General features: G+C 40.9%; 1 protein-coding gene across 3 annotated transcripts in view; it reads left to right on the plus strand.

The window, feature by feature from the left end:
• The first annotated feature begins 1250 nt into the window (after nucleotides 1–1250).
• The window catches only part of SNTG1 (syntrophin gamma 1), an 882155-nt gene continuing 867425 nt past the window's right edge, over nucleotides 1251–15980 (plus strand). The window contains exons 1-2 of one of the 3 annotated variants that reach the window (XM_060610497.3): nucleotides 1251–1569; nucleotides 1973–2769. The gene's annotated coding sequence lies outside the window, so the exon portion shown is untranslated. Of the gene's footprint in view, nucleotides 1570–1972; nucleotides 2770–13862; nucleotides 14062–14086; nucleotides 14318–15980 lie in introns of those variants that run through there. The other 2 variants (XM_060610498.3, XM_060610499.3) reach the window with 2 other exon arrangements.

The following is a 15980-nucleotide window of genomic DNA, read 5'->3' on the forward strand; positions in this document are numbered from 1 at the left end:
ACGGCACCTGAGGAGTGGAGCCCTCATCCCGGCTGAGTTTTGTCCTCTGGCAAAACCCGCGCACTTTCTGAAACTTCCTGGTACGGAAGACACGCACTCGCGTCCACAGACACAGGAAGCCTGCGTTGGTCTACACTTGCTTAAGGAAAAGGCAAACTTCGTTGACCACCGTCCTGAGCAAAGCCCCCCCTTCCCCACGAGCCCCAAGCGACCAGAGTTCCGAGGTCGCGCCTTGAACCCGCCCTGCAGGCCGGTGGAGTGAGGTCCCCTGCGCACGATTCCTGCGAGGCGAGCTCCACACAGCGTTCGCGGCGCGCAACGTCTCCACTGCGCGCGGCCTCCTGCGGCTGGAGCCCGGGGCTCCCCCGCCCGGGCAGGGAAGGGGGCGCAGCGCGGCCAAACAGCTCAAAGTCCAAGGAAAACACGGACTTTGCTTGTGAGTAAATAACCCGCCGGAGCGATCCCGGTGCAACCACGTTTCAGCTCCTGAGGACCAGCGAGCTCCGTGCCCGCCGCTCGCGCCCCCCCGCCCCCAGCCCCTCGCTCCGCCCGCGCCTCACGGAGCGCGTCCCCTGCGGGAGGCGGAGACCGGCCACCCCGCCTGGACCGCCCGGATCTGCGAGCCCGTCCGCGATGGACGCGGGGGAGGACAGTTGCACTCCGGGATTAGTCTCTGCGGCCAGAATCGGGGGCCAGGATGCGGAGAGAGTGCCGGGGGGCGGGGGAGGGGGGGAGGCCGGCGACAGCGCCAGCCCCTCTCCTACCGCCCTGCAGAAATTAGTGCTTCGCCCCACCTCCCTGCTCCCGCGCCCCTCCCGCACCCGCAGTAATTCTTTCCCTAATTTCCTCCCAAGTGTACTCAATTTCCTGGCGCAGAAATGCACACAAGTTCCGAGCCTGAAGGGGTGGGCTACGTGCACTGTATTTTCCCTCTGCACTTACACGTAGCTTCCAGGCGGGTAGGATTTGGATCAGTTTTCCAACAGTTTCAACGCGGTGTGCGCCAGTTCCCCAGCTCCCCGCTGTCGTGTCTGCTGCACCCGTGTAGAGCGTGGGCGGCGAAGCCCTCGGTGGCCGCCCTGGGGACCACCCACGCAAGCCCTTCCCCGGGCGTGCTGTCAGCCGGTTGTTGAGAGCAGGTGGAATGGGCAGAAGTGGGGGACCCGCGCACGGCGGGAGCGAAGTGGCTGCAAGGCCTGGGGGACTCCGGCCCGGAGGGGCTAGGGGCGGCCTCGGAGACTAGGGGGTGCGAGGAAAACCCAGGCCAAGGGCCCGGTGGGTTGGGCATTGTTCTGGCTTTACAGGGGCGGGGATGGTCGAGCCCTCCCGCTGACTTTACGCATTTCTTATTGGATCCTTTGTGGAATCAGACTCTCCCCACACCCCTGCGGGAGCCTGGGCCGTGGGCGGCGCGAGAGCACTGCCCCGGGAACGCAGCCTCCCGGGGCTCCTGGCTGGCCGAGCCGTTTCACGCGACTCCCCGAGCACTGCCACTCACACGAACCGCGTCCGGCTGGATCCTCTTAGCTGCTCTGCAACGATTCCGATCCAGTTCAGCAGCGTTTAAAGGTAGCAAAGCCGACATGCCTTCTCTTTCCCTTTTCTCGTCCTCTGTCCTTTTATGTTGTTAACTAACCTGTCATTTCTGCTTGGCGGGTCCAAGAAAGACCCACGACCTCTTTACTGTGTCTAACCCAGGGATTTCAAATGGGGCTTTTCAGAATTTAAGTGTGGTCTCCCCCCGCCCCCCCCCCCCCCATTGGTAATCAAGATTGCGGAGTCGTCCAAAACAGCCCTTTCCATTTTCTGCAATTAGAGACCCAAAGAAACTCTGGATTTTCCACGGCACATAATCTATATTTATTCATATTCTCTCTCTCTGTCTCCCTCCCTCTCTCCCTCTCTCTCTCTCCCCTCCTTCCTCGTGCGCGTGTATGCGCGCGCTTGTGCGTGCGTTTCCTTTCATTTCTAGCATTAGGAAACTCGTTCAGGGCCACTGAAAAGTCAGGAGAGGCTCACATCTCATCTCCCACGGATTCCTACCTCCAGGGTCAGATAATGCCCGGAAACGTTGCCACCAAACAAGTCTGAGAGTATTATTTTGGAGAAACCGTTAACCCCTACCAAAATACAAAGCGCCAGAGGAAAGCAGGTGAGACTCGAAGACAAGGAAGCCCTTTTCGTTCGCTGGTGGAGGAAAGTGCGATCTGGGGACGGGCTGGGGGGCCCCGGTCCTTCTACTTCAGCACCGGAGGGGATGGACAGCGTCTCCGGACCGGGCTGCAGCCACAGGGACGGACCTGCGCTGCCCTTGCCGCCACTGTCGTCGCCACGGGCATCTGGGCTCCCTGCTCCTCGCAGCTAAAAGGCGGTGCCTCCTGATACCCCCTGGTCCCCCCCCCCCCCACTTTCCTTGATAGACGAAAAGTAACCTTTCTCATCCACCTGCTATACTACAATCCAGGGCTCTGAGGAGTCCTCTGGTTCTGCAGATTAAACTCCCAGCAACAACTTCAAGAATAATTCTCCGTAGGGGGCTGGGAGGAATGCACCCAGAAGAGTGAGGTTGAAGTTCTTAGAGGCTCTGAAAAATCATGGGCTCCGCAGAAGGGGTCGGAATGCTCAAAGGCCCACACTTCATGATATAAACAGAATGCTCACCAGAGGGTTGCAACTGTTTTGGAAACAGCTTTGTGAGAGGAGGTTCCAGATCTAGTCACATCCCTACGTTAGAGAAACTGAAAGACTTCTAATTCCTTTACTTGGATGGTAAGTGATAATGCTGTTCTATTTACTTACAACGCTGATGATCTTTTAAATAAAGGTTGTAACAGAAAGATTATAAACAGTATTACCTTGCCTTGTGGATTAAGGAGAATATAATTTTATTTTTAAAAGATTGTTCCTACATCGTGATCTCAGGAAACCTCTTGCTTCATTAAATAGGATATTTTACTTCTCCGAGCCTCTTATGTGACAAGAATATTAAAAATAATATATATTGCCTTTTATGATTATAGTAAACTCTTGGTTGGGTATTTTTTTTTTAGTGCTGATCTAATATGTTTTCGAATTTGTGTGTGTCTTTTTTTTTCAAAACTAATATAATCTGGCATTTTGTAAAAGGCTGGTTTTTTTTTGTCTTACGCATGCAGTTTAAAGTGATCTTATCTGTGTTATACAGTATGCAAGACTCAAAGTTACAAGTAGAGATGGGTTAGCCATCTCTTCTATTATATTTTATATGATTGTAATTTGCCAAACCATGTATAAGAACAAACACATTTATACAGACATCCTTGATCCTTCCCTCTACCCCAACCCCCAAGTATACTTACACCTGTAGAATCTTACCTCAAGAAATACACACATTTTTACTTAGCATAGTCTTTCCAGCCTTTTAAAGCTTAAGACGCCTTGCTCAAACCAGATCTGCCAGAGGCAGAAAATGAGAAGCTTTAGCGTGCCTTTTTAGGAGAGCTGGGGTTTGATAGCATTCTGACTTCTTCGTTCTACAAAATGTATTTGTCACTGAAATCCAAAAAGCGATAGGCCAATAGGTTCTTGACAAACCATAAACTTTCAAGTGTTAATTAAATCTGTTTTCTGTTGATTTGTATTTCTGAAGTCTTCCCCTGGAGCTTTAAAAGAATAATCTTTCACAGTGACCTTGATAAGCATTCTGCTTTAATAAAAAGGGTTCACTGGGTAAAGGCAGTTACACAAATTTATAGCATCTGCCTGACATTTCACTAAGAGCTTGATCAATTCCAAGGAGAACATTCAGTTCAGTGGACAGTGTTGACTTACAAGTATGGACTTTTACAATCATGTAAATACATGTGATGCTATATGCATATGCAACACTGTGGAAATAGTTTGCCCCTTTGAAAAATTATAGTAACTTTAGATTTCTCTTTTAATTTCATAGTTCGTATATAACTGATGATAAAACGCCTCTAATGCATATCCATACCTACACTCCTCAAGTTCAACACAGAAATCATCTGAGGCAGTGAAGACGGTATTTGTTGCTGAGTCGATGGGCCCTTATTTTCCATTGGCTTAGAGTGGCAGTTACACTCTGAGGAAAAATCATTCTCTACTGTCACTTGCTGCTTACCATGAATCTGCTTGCTTAGCAGAAAGGGAGCAGAGGCATCTATGTCACTGAGCTCCTTGGGGGCTATTTTGCCCTATATAGGTCAGAAATGATAATCTGAGGAAAAGAAAATGTGCCATTGATTTGGATTCCTTCCCAGGAGACTTCTCAATGTTCTCCTAACACCACCAGATTTTTTTTTTTCCTAATCTGAGAGATGTGGAAGTGAAATTACCACGTAGAATGACTAATCATGTTTTAAGAGAGTTATAGAATATTGTTAGGCTTTCATTTTGGGTGTCGATGAATTAACATAGAGAGACTCCCCTGGTCGGCAGAGCATAAAAAGAAAGCAGAGATGTATTCCAGGAAGCATAGCTGTGGGTTTGTGGCCGCAGTTACCTTCTTAGAGGAAGAGGGGGCAGGCTTGCCCTATGTGTGGCTGAACTGCACAGAGTGATAAGTTACCTTTGCCTAATTCCTTTGGAGATTTAACCATAGGAATAAATAACTCTAACTCACCCATCCAAGTTCGGGCAAGGTACGTGGAAGCTCGTGTCAATCCTTGTCTTTGGGGAAATGTCATTACATTGAGATAGGCTTTTGCAGGCGAACTTAATGCCTGCCTACGTGCTAATATCTAACCGCTCTCCTCCAAAAATAGAAGAAGAAAAAAAAAAAAGAGTTGATGGGCTAATGAACCACATCTTCCTTTTGTACAGAATCACCTGTCTTTAAAGAGCAATCTATAATTTATTCCAGGACATCCATATCTTATTAAAGTAAGCTGTTTTGATAATTATTTTGGTCTGTTAATGCATGTGGTTTGGCCAGTACCAGACAGAGTAATTCAACATCCCCTCTCCTGGGGTTGCCGAGGAGGGCGGATGTTTTGCTGGTAGGACTAAGTATTGTTGGCTGTTGCTTATACTCAAAAGAGAAAAAAGAAATAGGATTGCATAATCAGGAAAATGGAAAGTGTATATAGGACAGAGGATAATTAACAATGAGCCCTGGAATGTGTTCAGTTGCTCTTCTTTTAGTAAGAAATAGCTGAGCATGAAACAGGGAGTTCTGACCTGAATCTTTAATTAATAAAAAAAATGCTATGAAGCTACTTCTTGGTTAACTTTTGGTGTAGGCCATCTAAATATTAATTTGATATTCTAAGGTAAGTATTGATATCATCAGATCATATTGGATTTGAATATCCTGTTTGCCTTTGGAATTTTTGCTTGAGCTGGAATCAAGTTAGACACATATTTATCAAAACACATAGAAGCATGAAATGATTATTATTGGAACTTAAGAAGGCACCCGGTAATCGATTTTTATTTTTGTACCACTTAAAAATGTAAATTCCAGGCAAGCAGTCACTTATTCATCCAATTCTAACAAGCAAGGCAGAAGCCACTGGCGAAGAAAAGCATATTGTAAGTCAGAAGTTATTTCTATAGTCATCTCACCTCCCCAGAAACCTGTACAGTGAGTCATAGAATAGCACTCAAATGGAGAGAGACCTCTTATTTAGGTATATTCTTTCCGTTTAGCTTGGAGAATGAGTTGTACATGGCGTGTGTTGAAAGAGACCAACATGTTGCAGTATAAACTATGTGAGGCATTATGATGTAGCAGAACAAGAACTGTTTGACAATTAGAAGATCGGGGCTCTTGAACTGCTTGTCATTAGAGCTTGGATAAGTCACTCAACCCACTGAAACTTAATTTTTCTTCCCTGAAAGAAGATAGTCACCTACCAATTAGGGTACAGTGCTTTATATATGTGGGATATAAATATTTGTGGAATGAATGAATGAATGCCTAGTCTATGAAAGGTTGAAAAGTCACAATATGATGCTTTTGAGAGCATTTTGGAAATTAGAGTGCTGTATCTCTGAATTATTGTAAATAATCGCTAAGAGCACTAATTCCTTAATTCATTGAAAAATTCCCTGCTGATTACTAACTATATGGTCACCATGTGTCTTACATTTAAGAACTTAGGTGTAGGGAATATCGTATTTTCCTGTCAATTCAGCACCAATTTTCTTACAGTTTTTAATTGAATCAATATGAGAATGCAGGTAGGGTCTGGTTTAAAAATGTTTATTACCCAAAATTAACACCATGTTTCATACCAAATAGCCAAGCTTAGGTCAGCATCACTCGAGTTCATTTTAACTACTTTCATTTTGACCTTAAATGGAGCAATCACTACCTTTGTGTCACCATTTTCCGATCTGTAAAGGAAGAATGATATTATTAGTTAATAAGGAGACTCACGGGATTAAATGGACTTTACGACTGAATATCTAAAAACGCATCAGAATGCATTTGATTTGATTTAGGGCTAGCGAGGGAGAAGTGTGGACAACATGGACCAGTACAGGGGGACGTCCTGGAAATGCTGTGAAGATTAGCCCAAAGCTTAGCTTCTACTTAGGAATGTCTTCAGGAAACCTCAAGAACATCCCTTGCTGTTTTTTTTTTTTCTTAAATTAAGTTTTAAAAGTGACTATAATTTTTTAATGTAATTTTTTGAACATGCAGCCTTTACAGATTTCTATAGTATCACTAAAAATACTCTGATAGTATGTTTAAGAAATCTAAATTATTGTGATGAAAATTATAAAATTACCTACTTATTGATAGAATGTAAAGTTTTTTTTTTTTTTTTTTTTTTTTGGTTTTATTTGTTATCACTTTCCAAAAAGGAAAAAGGAAATTAACAACACAGAAAGGAAATTGGAAAAAAAAAAAAAAAAGCAGGAAATGAAAGGCCATTAAAATATGTCATGTGACCAAAATCTTTATCTTTGAATTATCATTATGAAGCTTGTTCTATACAAAGCATCAGAAGATCATTCCAGATTTTCACAGATTTAGTCTTGAAATTATTAGCAAAGCTAAAGTAATAGTATTTTTTTAATTAAAAGAATCATCAAATCAATGCATTAGAATAGTGGCTAATTTTTTGTCACTTTATCACGTTTAATGTACATGCACAGATTTTACAAATTACAGTTTGTAAAGTAGTTATAACTACATTTATATTTAGCAAATATATTACCAGTTACTCAGCATTTCAGAGCTGAAGATTTAATTTTTTACAGGAATAAACACTTACCTGATAAATTCACTAAATAAGTTCACAGAATGTATGAGTCTTTCCAAAATGTACCAGAATTTTAACAGTAATGTTATATATTCGTATAAAACAGTTGAAAAAATAATACATTCTCTTTAAATGTTTTCAAAGGGATCCATGATGAGAAATAAGGAAGTCTCTGAGATTAAGAAATTTAAAATGTTGAAAAGCAAAGAGTATCAATTACATCGTTAAACGTACATTGAGTACATAGGAAGTCTAGAATCAAATGTCATTTTCTCATCAACTGATTATATAACCTTGGGTTAATCACTTTATCTTATTTTACTAGCTCAGCATTTTCTTGATTGTTTTGGGAAATCATTATCATGTCTCTTAGAAAACAAACACACAGAAACCCATAGGTGTAGCTGAGCTCAAAACTTTTCTTCTGTTTCCCTCAGATCTTTTTTCTTGAAAACATTCCCGTACCCTCATGGTGGAAAGTGCATGGCATTTAGAATCAGTTGAATCCTGGAATAGTCTCATTAGCTATACAAACTTGGGCAATGGATGTAAACTCTGAGTCTCTTTATTTTCATGTGTAAAACGAAAGATTTCCACCTCTTGCGTGGTTGGGAATAGGGCTAAGTGCCCTGCCCCCACCCAGCAGGAAATCGGTCAAGTTGGTGGTGTTTGTTATTACGTAGCTTGTTCCCCATCCACATCCTGTGGCTCTGACCGTCCCACAATTTTCTCTTACTGTTTTTCCAGACAAATCTCCTGTGTTGTCTTCCAAAGCATACCATACTTACCACTACCTGGCTCTCTTCTTCACGCTTTGTCCTATAGGCCGTTTCTTTTTCCGTTGACACATCTAAACCTACATTTCTTTGTGTAGGTTGTAACTTGCAATGCCTACGGGGCTCAGGCATGTAAGCTACTGAGTGTGGCTGGCCAGTAGGGACTGCAGCAAACTGCTGAGAGCAATCCACGCCCCCCCACCCCCCTGCCCCCGCCACCCTCCCCCCAGGAGTTTCCTGACTCTCAATTCTCCTCAATTAGAGCAAACTGGGAACTGACAGCAGAGTTTTGTGTGCAATCTCCTCATTTTCAGCTAATTTAACTTTTCGAGTTTTGTTTTTTTTTTTTAATAGAACCAAGTGCATCATAAGCTGGCCTCACAGTACATAGGGTGCGTTTTGTCCTGTAGTCCGCAGAGCCATACTCTTCTGAGTTGAGTGGCATTTGTTAAAACCGATGTGCTTAGTCGGAGTCTTTTACTAGTCCTCTCTGTTTTTTTATCTAAAAATACGAGAATGAACCATGACTTGGCAAAAAAAACCCAAAAAACAAAAAACAACAAAAAAAAACCCCTTCATCTTAATACCTTGTAGAAGTTTCCAAGCAATAAATCTCAAATAATGAGGAGTGACTGATATGAAGTAGACAGTCCGTGTCTTTGATGGTCAAAAATATAGTGGGGGAAAAAATAGTTTATAGAATAAATAGGAATGGGGATAGGTCAACAGTATTCCATAATGTATTTTCTTCTAGCCTCTCTTCTTACTATTATCTTTCTTTTCTCGTATGGACGCAGCAGCAACAGTAACTCAGATGCTAACCTTGACTAACCTGTTAGGTGAAGAGAAGGAAAGATAATTTATTGATAATAGACAGTAGTCTTTTAAGCGCAAAGCACTCCTCCTGTCCCCCAACACAGATTTTAGTGCACTCTTCAGGAAGGAAAGGGGGGCTATCTTACCGGATAGAAGGAACAGCAGCTGTCCGCTGTCGTGTTGCCGACCAACCTACGAAACATTTGCAAGTCATCTCATTATCCAGTGCTGATAGAATATTCCCCCAAAGTGGGCTCTGAGGCCTATTGTGTCTCCAAGAGCTTGCTTTTCTAAGAAAGAACATTTTAAGCTGAAATGTAGGCAATGTGCCCTTCCGTGTCATTCGTGCACCAAAGCTTTGCAGGTGTCCTTTCTACTTTATTGCTCCAAAGTGAGTAATGTCAAAAGGCCATACAGTGTAAGAGAAGAGACCATTGCAAGGAAGAGTACTTCTTGCTGGATAGCGTTCTCCTTGGCGGTGTTTTTCTTTTCTTTCTTTTTTTTCCCAGCAGTTTTAAATAATATATCCTCATTTATCATAGGATAATCCTGCTCCATTTTCACTAGACTATTTGTCTGTTTTTCTCTGGTCTGGTTTTAATCTTGAAGAAGTAACACTCCTAAACGCAGATTAATTGCCTACATCTTGCACCATGTATGATAGATAATATGACCAAGAAGTAATACAGTAGGGCACAATTACCCTAATTACCCTAATACAATGGGGCACAAATTACCTCAATTTACTTGAGGTAAATAAGAGTAAGTGGTTCATCTAATTCATTCACTTCACAGATAGGCTGTGCGTTTCTTCTCTTCGAGCTCATCATTTTCTCTGCTTATAAATCCTTCAAGTGATTTACCTGTTCCCCACCTAGTCAACTGATTTTTATTTTCCGTTTTGTGTTTTCTTTCTAGGACAATACATTTTAAGAAAGTCCCTTGACATTAGAGTATTTCATTGTTGTATCAAATCTTCGTAGAACATGATATGTTCCAGGAAACTTCACCTTTGCCTTTAATTTCCATTCATACTATGATTCTCTGGCATTTTGTATGATGTTTACAGTGTTTTTTTGTTTTTTTTTTAAATCCCCGTTAGGGAGTTTCATGTGATTGTCATGGCAGGCCTGTGAGGTTGACTGTTCATTCCTGTTTTGCAAATGAGATAACTGCGATCAGGGCAAGTTTTCTCTAGATTAAATCAATTCTCTAGATTTCTGTCTAGATTCATTTACAATTAAGGTTTGGTTAATACTTTGTACTTTCCCACATTCTATAGGTGGTTTGGGGGGACGCACTGGCACCTATTACTTGCATATCTCGCCTCACACATGCTTCACTTGCTGTAGATTGTGATAAAAATAAAACTCAGCAACTGTATTTTACTGACATTTTACAAAGTTACTGGAGGAGCTTAGATTCTTGAGGATCTTGAAGGGCTCCCATATTATCTTGACCCTAATCTTATATAGATAGGGAGGTTTGTGGACCACCTCATGACATTTTGAAGTCATAATTTAAAAGCATCATGGAGTCATGAAGGACCAGCGTTAATTCTGTTGCAGTAATTCAGCCTGGAGGTGATAGGAATGTGACCTAATGGGATAAGGTTAAAAAAGGAGTCAATTAAAACTGGATGATCAGATGAGAGTGATGCCACTAATAAACAAAAGAAGAATCAAGAAGGAGAGACTATATGAGATAATGTTTTCAATACGCGCCAGAGAAATGCTAAAGCATATAAATATAAAATGCTGTTCTTTGGAAGGAACCGTGTCACATCCAACTTGGGACACGTCAGAGGAGTGGTGAAAGGGTATAACAGCCACATGGCAGGTGAAGGAACCCTTTGTTGCAGAAAGAGGGTAAAACCTGACTTACGAGACTCAGTTATCACAATAAAGGTTATTTCTGAAACTAGGAAAATATATTAACTGTTTAAGAGAATGAAGGGAAGGTAGTTGTTTATGAACGTAACCATCCATATTTGGGAATGGAAAAGTAATAGGAGAGCAGATTATAAAAAAATACTTAGAAACGTGTGGGGGAAAATATATAACATTTCAAGAACACTGTTGATTGGTTAACACTGTTGATGCTGTGGAAGTAAAAGTAATAAGGATTCAAGTGCCTTTGGGTTCACCCGAAAGTCAATCATTGGGCATCTTGGAGAGAACAGTTTTTGAAAACTGATTAAGATAACCTTTGAGAGTGCGAGGTCTTAAGGGTCAAACTAAGGCCAAGGGCTACCACATTCATGCTAAGAATGTATAAGAAACAATACAGTTACATTTTCACTCCCAGTTCACAACCCCCATTAAAATCTGGTGAGACCACATTTCTGGGAAAGTGCATACTTTGTTGCATTACTTTGTTCCAAATCTTGCCTGTGGTGATGGAGGTCTGGTGAGAGAAAATATCGTTTGTTACAGAGTAAATCCAAAAGAGATACACATAATACTTGGGAAGAGATCTACTTATAAGCTTTTATTTTTCCTATTATTTCAATACTTATTTTAGGAGATCACATAAAATATGTAAAGTATGCAATAATTGTTCTTTTGTTTCAGTTACTGGAAAATTAACTTTTCTCCATTAATAATAATGCAACGTAGTATTGACTTTACCTGAAAGGCTGAAATTAATTTCAAATAATAACGTCTTTTTCATTATATCCTCCTTTGTATCCGTATCTATATTATTGGTCCTTTCTGCTTTAGGTGTGTAATATTTACATATTTTTTCTAAAAGAAATTTCTGAGTATGAAATTGGGTACAAGAGATCTTCAGACCTAAGCCTCCTCTGTACTTTTTATCTCTCATTGAGCTGAACGACCTAGAAGGACCACAGAAGTATTGCGACGTCCATCCGAACGGCTAGACTTTCCAAAAGAGTTCAGGCAAACAAGATATTTGCTCTTGTCTAATATTCAAATTCCTTTCTCAAGCCACTCAAATTCCCCAGATAATTGCCCGGCCTTACCTTAGTACCAAAGGAGTAAATTATCCACTTTTTGGAGGCCAGTTTTCTAAACCACTACTGTGCCACTTACCAAATTACCTTTTCAGTGCACTGAAAGACTCCCCAGTAACCCTGAAGGAGTTAATGTGCCACCAAACAGTGGGTGATTTACTCCCTCATCTCCCATGGAATCCAATGGTATAGAGTGGCAATGCGAGCTTTTGCTTTGAATCAATGAGGCACATTTGAGTCACCGTCGGGCATGGAGTCAGTGATTCTCTGGGAGGCTAAGCCGTAGAGGACAGGAGGTGTTTATCAATGTGGAGGAGGGCAAAGGGGAGAGGTAAGTGCAGATAATGCTGCCAAGTATTATCTGAATGGAATTCCTGTGCCAGTGTCTGCATACCTGGCAGTGATAGGCTAGTTAGCAATCCATGGGCACAAGGAATGATCTGGTTATGGGTTTATACAAAGTTCTCTGTGAGGTAATCAACTCCTTTACTTTTGATGTAGTGACCATTGGTTTTTTGTTTTGTTTTGTTTTGTTTTTGTTTTTTTGTCCTGGCTTCATTTGAGATGTGGAATAATTTCTTTCCTGCCAATTGTAAATTTCCATGACTTAAATGCAAATGAGCTTACTAAAGGCAACTCTTTGGTTATAATCCTTCTCCCATTCCTCCATAAACTTACCAATCGTTGTAGCGATTTGTGTCTACTTTAGTAGTTAAGATCATCTTCTGTTACACTGGTATTTCACCTGGAATAGCAAATGGCAACATTTTTTTTAAGGATTTTTTCATCCTACCTGTGGGTCCTATTTAAAGTAGTATATGCACACATACGTCTAAGGAATAAATCACAGGTATCCTGCATTATTTTAGGGGATACTATCAAAAATTTGAAAACTGCTAAATATTTACCAGTTATGCTTATGAATAGATGAAATTGTTTTCAGAAAGAAGCAATTCTATTACGTACGATGCGAATTTTGTGAAAATGAATTTCTTTAAATCATATCCAAACTTTAGTTCTCTGTGAAAATGCCTTGACATATATAAAAGCAGTATAATTGTAGAATAATCGATTAAATGAAGCTTAGAAATCCCTTATGCTATTTTTATAAGCACGTAAACCCCCCCAACAGGCTATTTTCTCCTGAACAGAATTAACAAAACTCCAAATGAAATACAGTCTCTTCCTTCCATGTGTAGCCCCAGAATATTTGCATAAGAGCCAAATCACTCAGTCTTTTCAGGTTTATCAAGAATGCATACACATTCAGATATTGAATCCTAGGAGCAAAATGGAACTCAAATACATAAAAGTTGCAGGCATCAATCTGAGACTATATCATAACTACTCTTCACGAACATGGAAATTGAGCAGTTGGCACAAGGCCGATACATGGCCAAAAAAAAAAAAAAAAAAAAAAAGTTTGGCAATGGATGAATTACTTAGCATTTCTTTTTGTGAAGAATAAAAGCTTTCTGGCTTCCAACAAAGAGTTTGTGAGCTGTATGGCAGTATTTTGAACAAGGAGATCATTTATAAATGCAGTCTTTATATTTAGGAAATGATTACGGGATGCAGCTGCCGTTTTTAATGACTTTTAATAAAGCACGTTATAAAGTGAATTAGCAATAAATGTTTAACAGATGATAGCAAATCAAGACATTATAGAACATCGTTAGATCTGTGTATTCGATTGTTCAAGCTATATGCCAGTTCCTGGAATACTGGTGGGTTTGTAATTTTCTGGGATGTTTTGAAGGGAAGTTCAAGGCAGATTAAAGTTTAATGAATGGGTTTACTATATCAACTAGCTCTGCTAAAACAGTAAAAACTTTAGTTATGTAAGTGATTAAGTGAACAGTCTTCAATTTTCGTAAATTTCTACAATATATGGAACTGTAAAATGAGATTCATATGTTAGTACATGAAGATACGATATTTCAACCACGTTAAATTCTTGAGTCTTTCATAAAGAAGGGTGAATGTACTTTGTAGAAAACAAAATAGTTAGAAAAAAATCTGTGTTCCACACTTGTTTTGCTGGCGTGGCCAAAATTCTAAATTTCACCGTGAAGTGGTCAGAATACTGATGAGTAGAGGAGGGCACAGCTCCTAATTTAGTGGTTTCTGTTCGTACAAGTATTCGTAGGCCACCTCGGCATGCAGAGTAATACAGCAGTTTCCTTTTAAAGACTAAGCTCAGTCTCGGACCTCAAGAAGGTTAGAGTGTAATGAGGCAAAGGAGGGATGTCCAGAACCACGGACTCATTACAAGGTACAACCTGAAATGTAGTCACTGACAGATTGTCAGGTTAGGAAACGGACCCTCAGAAAATTGTTGACGTTGGTTGGCAGACTCAGATGAGTGCATGGCTGAGTTGAAATGGAACCAGACATTATGGCGTCGTTAGTGGTGGCACTCTGAGAATGGGGAAAGAACATTAAGTCATGTTTCATGAGGATCTCTCTATGGAACCATCGTTCAGCGTAAATGAGCAACATGGGGTAAGAAGCTAGAGAACGGACAAGTGGTAAGTCTTCCCTCCAGCAACTGTGACAGAATGCCCATCATAGACGCAGCGAGGGACGGCGGTGCTGTATTTGGACAGTCTCTTTTTTTCAACTTTCTGTTCCTCTTTACATCATTATACATTCAAAGGGTGTTGCACAGACGGTTTCTTATGAAACTTTTCCCCAGCTCCCCCCCAGGGTGACTTTTTACATAATTATAAAATAGTACCCCATAGTCCCAGCAGTTGACATTTGCACATTACTGTGAAACAAACTCTCTTATTTAGAGTTCGCCAGTTTTTATCTCAACCCATTTGTATGTGTGTGTGTTTGTTTGTGCTGGGTGCAGTTTTATGTTATTTACACTATGCATAGATTTAATAACCACCACCACAATCAAGATATACAACTGTTGTAACACCACAAAAGAACTTCCTTGTTCTAACCCTTAAGCCCCACTTACCTACCCAGCACTAATCCATACTCTAGAATTTTGCCATTTTGAGAATGCTATATAAATGCCATCGTATAATATATAATCTTTTGAGATTGACTTTTATTTTTCCACTCAGTAAAATGTCTTTGAGATCCATTCAAGTTGGTGCATATGTCAGAAGTTTATCCTTTGAATTGGTGAATCGTATTCCATGGTTGGTTTGTTGTTCTACCAGTTTGTTGGCCTATCTAGTGGATGAAGAACTTTTGGGTTGTTTCAAATTTGGGGCTACAATGAGTACATTGTTATAAACATTCACGTATATGTAGTTTGTTACATAGTAATAGATAGCCAGAATGTCTCATTATAAGTACACTTCGATACTTATCGGGATATGTTAATAATGCGTATCAGGAAGGCAGGTAAGGGGTGCCTGGGTGGCTCAATCGGTTGCGCATCTACTCTTGATTTTGGCTCCATTCATGATCCCAGGGTCATGGGATGAAGCCCTGTGTCAGACTCCACGCTGAGAGTGGAGCCGGCTTAAAATTCTCTTTCTCTCTCCCTCTGCCCCTCTTCCCTGCTCTCTCTCTCTCTTGCTCTCTCTCTAAAAATAAAAATATTTTTAAAAAGGCAGATAATATACTGTAGAAAACAAAGGATTTTGAACAAGTAATACTGTTTTCAACTCCGGTTTTCCACTGATCAATGGTTAATTTATACCAGTTACTTTTGCTCTATGAACACTACTTTCTGATACATAATAGGTGTAAAGCAGTATTTTTCTAAGAATTAATGCAGCCATTTAAGTAATTCAATAATGTTCCCACACAATTGTTGATTTTCTAAAAAGCGTTTTAGTTAATGCCATATGTACTTGATTTTATAATGTTTCACACATTATATAACAGTAAGGACGTGGGTATGCAGATTTTAAAAATATGCATCATGTGTGGGGCATCTGGGTGGCTCAGTCAGTTAAGCGTCTGACTTGGGCTCAGGTCATGATCTCACGGTTTGTGAGCTGGAGCCCCACGTTGGGCTCTGTGCTGACAGCTCAGAGCCTGGAGCCTGCTTCCGATTCTGTGTCTCCCTCTCTCTGCCCTCCCTCCCTTGCTCACACTCTGTCTCTCTCTCTCTCAAAAATAAATATGCATTAAATTAAGAAAATAAATAAAAAATCTGCATAATGTGTACAAATATAAATTGCTGGCAGTTTACCTTATTTAGAAGTTCACACATACATT

The sequence above is a fragment of the Panthera onca genome, chromosome F2 (assembly GCF_046562875.1).
Source record: "Panthera onca isolate mPanOnc1 chromosome F2, mPanOnc1 haplotype 2, whole genome shotgun sequence".
NCBI classification, from domain to species: domain Eukaryota; kingdom Metazoa; phylum Chordata; class Mammalia; order Carnivora; family Felidae; genus Panthera; species Panthera onca.